General features: G+C 60.5%; 1 long non-coding RNA gene across 1 annotated transcript; it reads left to right on the forward strand.

Annotated features, from left to right (window-relative positions):
- The first annotated feature begins 204 nt into the window (after nt 1-204).
- Nucleotides 205-900, forward strand: LOC139033396 (uncharacterized). Its single transcript, XR_011485965.1, has 2 exons — nt 205-322; nt 673-900. It is a non-coding gene; the product is annotated as an uncharacterized lncRNA (long non-coding RNA).
- The last annotated feature ends 2,732 nt before the right edge of the window (nt 901-3,632 follow it).

Raw genomic sequence — 3,632 nt, forward strand, 5'->3', positions numbered from 1 at the left:
GAGGGCTGCCGCGCGGTCACCCGCAGTGCCGTCCCCCCGGACGGGGCAGCAGGACACTGGGGTGGGGGGACTGGGAGCCCCCGCGGCCCCCACGGCTCCCCCTCTCCTGCCGGGGTTTGTGACGGCACCTCCCCTCCCACCCCCACGGCGCCCTCCCGATCGCCCCCCCAAGGAGGCCCCAGGCACTCCGCAGGGCTGGGGGCCTGTCCGCGCGGCCCGCGTCCTGCGCCGCGTGTCACTCACACGCGTCTCTGCATGTCTGCCCCCGTGTGTGGGCGAGGTGGAAACCCCTGTGTGTCGCGTGGGTCCGACCTGCGTGTTGGTAACCGGCGTGCTTGCGAGCCTGCCGGCGGGGGTCCAGGGGAGACACCCCGAGGGCGGGGAGGGGGCGGGGTTGGGGGCTTTCTAGGCAGCACATTCGGACTCCTCCGCCCGGTCCTCGGGCCCCGCCCCCTGCAAAGCTCCTCCCAGAGAATCCGGAGAAGAGAAGAGAAGACGGGCTGGGAGCGCTGGGGAGGGTCCCGGGGCCGCTCTGCGGGAGAGAGGACCCCCCTCCCCTCCTCTCCCCTCCCCTCCTTTCGCCCCTCCCCCGCCCCTCCCCTCCCTCCCCCTTCCCCGCCCCAGCCCCTCCCCCTCCCCCGCCACTTCTCAATTTATTTTCCTCTGTTGCAGAAACATATTGAAGGGGGAGAAAAAGGAAACATTAAGATCCACTGTGAGCCGCACAGCGGTTTAACGATTTCAAATGAGCCCCGGCTTGGGTGAGGACCCGACAATCGGCCGTCAGGATGGCAGATGACGGCTAAAATTACCCGGAATCAATATTCTCACCGGGTGTCCCGGGCTGATAAGCGCCGCCAAGACAATGTTGACTATTAAAGTCGACAGCTTGAGATATTACACTATTAGTTATGCTATTTTTAATAATCTATAATATTTGGGCTATAATTAATTAATTATACGGGTCAGATAATATCTCGGGCTGGAATGAGGTCTGAAGGACCTATTACGGTGGTAATGAGAAAGGGGAAATCTAATCTGAGGACAGGTGCAAGAGAGCCGCGTGCAGGCCCAGGACGCCGCCGCCCGTGCGCGCCCCGGCTGCCGCTGCCCTGGACCAGCCCAGCGCGACGGCCCCTGGAAGCAGGGCCGTGGGTCACAGGTGTGCGTCTCTGCCTCTGAGCAGCTGGGGGAGGGCGAGGGGGGCCTGGACTTCCTCCAGGGATGCTCTGGGCCTCTGGTGCCCGGAGGCCCCCACTGCTTCCTGGTCTCTCTCACATGGAAGCTGGACTGAGGGTTCCTGGTCCAAGCTGCTCAGAGCTCAGATCACAGGCCTCGCCTCACGCCCATCCAACCTCTTCCCAACACAGGGAACAAAACCCAGGCCTGCTCTCAGTCTGGAGGACCTCTCCAGCCGCTCACCCCACCCGCTTCCTCCCACCCCTGGCCAGGAGGCCTTCCTGCCGCAGCCCCAGGCCCTTTGCACTGGCTGTTGTTCCAACTGCCCACCTTCTCACTGACACACATTTCACTTTTTCTCGTTGACGCTCACTTCCAGCGGCGCCTCCCCGAAGGTCCTTCCCCCAAACCACGCTATGGGCTGCTTCCCAGGAGTGCAGTCCTGCTCGGATAGGCTGCGGGAAGGTGGGAAGGGGCACTCTGTCTGCCTGCCTGGGGGCTTGGGGCCTCAGAAGAGCCCGGGGTCTGGACATCCTGATGGGGTGGGGACCCCGCAGGGCTGCCACTCATCACCCCGGTGCCTCCTCTTCTGGGTCAGCCCCCAGCCACTGCCCAGCTTTGCCCCCTCCTGCCCGCACCTCCTCACGGCTAGCTGCTGCAGTGCTGGGTGGTGGGAGGAGGGCACTCCGTCTGCAGGGAATTTAAAACAGGAGTGAGACCATCAGCAGCTGGCCCCTTCCAACTGTCACCAGCATGGCGCGTCTAAACGATGTCAGTGATAAATATTCCTCCCGGAAAAAAATGCTTTGTCGGTCCAAGCTCTAGACAGTGGCTGTGGTTACTGCAGAGTCTGTAGAAACGTCTGTGAACTTCCGACTCCACATCGCTCAGCTTCTCCCTGTGTGTGAGCGTCACCCACGCAGACGCTGATCGGGACCCCAGGCCCCAGACCGGCTGCACCTGTTGCCGTCTCGGTGTTCTACTCTCAGCCTCGAGCAAAGAGCAGGCCCCACATAAAGACCCAGAGACGCAGGACCTGTGACCCCGCCGTGCCGTTCCAGGTGCCATCCTCACAGCTCCAGAGTGGACCCCAAGGGCATCTTCCAGTGCACCAGGGGGTCCTGCCCAGGACCCGGGAGTGGAGGAAGGACGGTAGTGGGAGAAAGCTAGCGAAACCCCGGCCAGGCTTCCCTTGACTGTTTCCCAGCCCTGCCGTCCATGGGGACAGGTGTGTGGTGGGCAGTGGGGAGGAGCTGACCCGGGGCCCAGGAGGAGCCTTCCAGAGCTCCTTGCCACACTCTGCATCTCTCTCTCAGACCTGAAGTTATTCCCAGATGAAAATTTTACTAAAATACTAAATTTTACTTAAAATTATTAAAATTACTAAAATTTTAACGTGATCTAAAAGTACCAACCCATTACCTTTTCCTTTTCTTTGCATTTTAGTATTAAATTGGTTAGATTTTTTACCGATGATGTAAAAATTCAATAAAAGAAAATCCTCACCATTGGTGTTTATTGTCTGTCCAGTTCAGTTCAGCCACTCAGTCGTGCCTGACTCTTTACGACCCCATGGACTGTAGCACACCAGGCCTCCCTGTCCATCACCAACTCCCGGAGTTTACTCAAACTCATGTCCATCGAGTCGGTGATGCCATCCAACCACCTCATCCTCTGTCGTCCCCTTCTCCTCCTGCCTTCAATCTTTCCCAGCATCAGGGTCTTTTCAAATGAATCAGTTCTTCGCATCAGGTGGCCAAAGTGTTGGAGCTTCAGCTTCAGCATCAGTCCTTCCAATGAATACTCAGGACTGATTTCCTTTAGGATGGACTGGCTGGATTGCCTTGCTGTTCCTTGTTTTCTGATAACTGCTGGCAAGAACCATCCGCGTGCCCCTGGCCTCAAATCCTGGTGGCCGCCGGCTCTTGGGGCCCCAGTGCAGCGCCCCCGCCCCAGGTTCCTCTCCGCACCTCTCCCCTCTCCGGGGCCTTCCATCACCCTCCCACCAGCATGGGTGGGCATTTGGGTTCCCGCTCACCTCCCATGTACAGCGGGTGTGGAACCGCTCCAGCGCTGTCAGCAGAGAAGGGGTGATACACTTAGGCCCCCGGGATCGAGGCCCGCGGAGACAATGGGCCAGGAGCCCTGGTTTGGGGGCAAGGCTCCCAGTGGAAGGGGGAAGCCCCCTGACTGGGCCGGGCCCGTGGTGTCCCCCTTTGACCCCAGAGGGGACATGCTGACGAAGGTGCCGAGAAGTCAAAACGTCTCCCTGGCGCCCGCTTCCCTTCCGTCCTGTTTTCTGCTTTTGGAAGCTCAGCCGTCGGTGCTGCGTGTCCAGTGGCAGGGGCCGCTGTTCTGCCCCGTGTGACGTCGCGAGCCGGGCTCGACCCTCAGCCGGCCCGTCATCACTCAGGTGGCCGGGGTGCTCACGCGCCGTGGTGGGGCCTGGTTTA

The sequence above is a fragment of the Odocoileus virginianus genome, unplaced genomic scaffold (genome assembly GCF_023699985.2).
Source record: "Odocoileus virginianus isolate 20LAN1187 ecotype Illinois unplaced genomic scaffold, Ovbor_1.2 Unplaced_Scaffold_5, whole genome shotgun sequence".
Classification (NCBI taxonomy): Eukaryota; Metazoa; Chordata; class Mammalia; order Artiodactyla; family Cervidae; genus Odocoileus; species Odocoileus virginianus.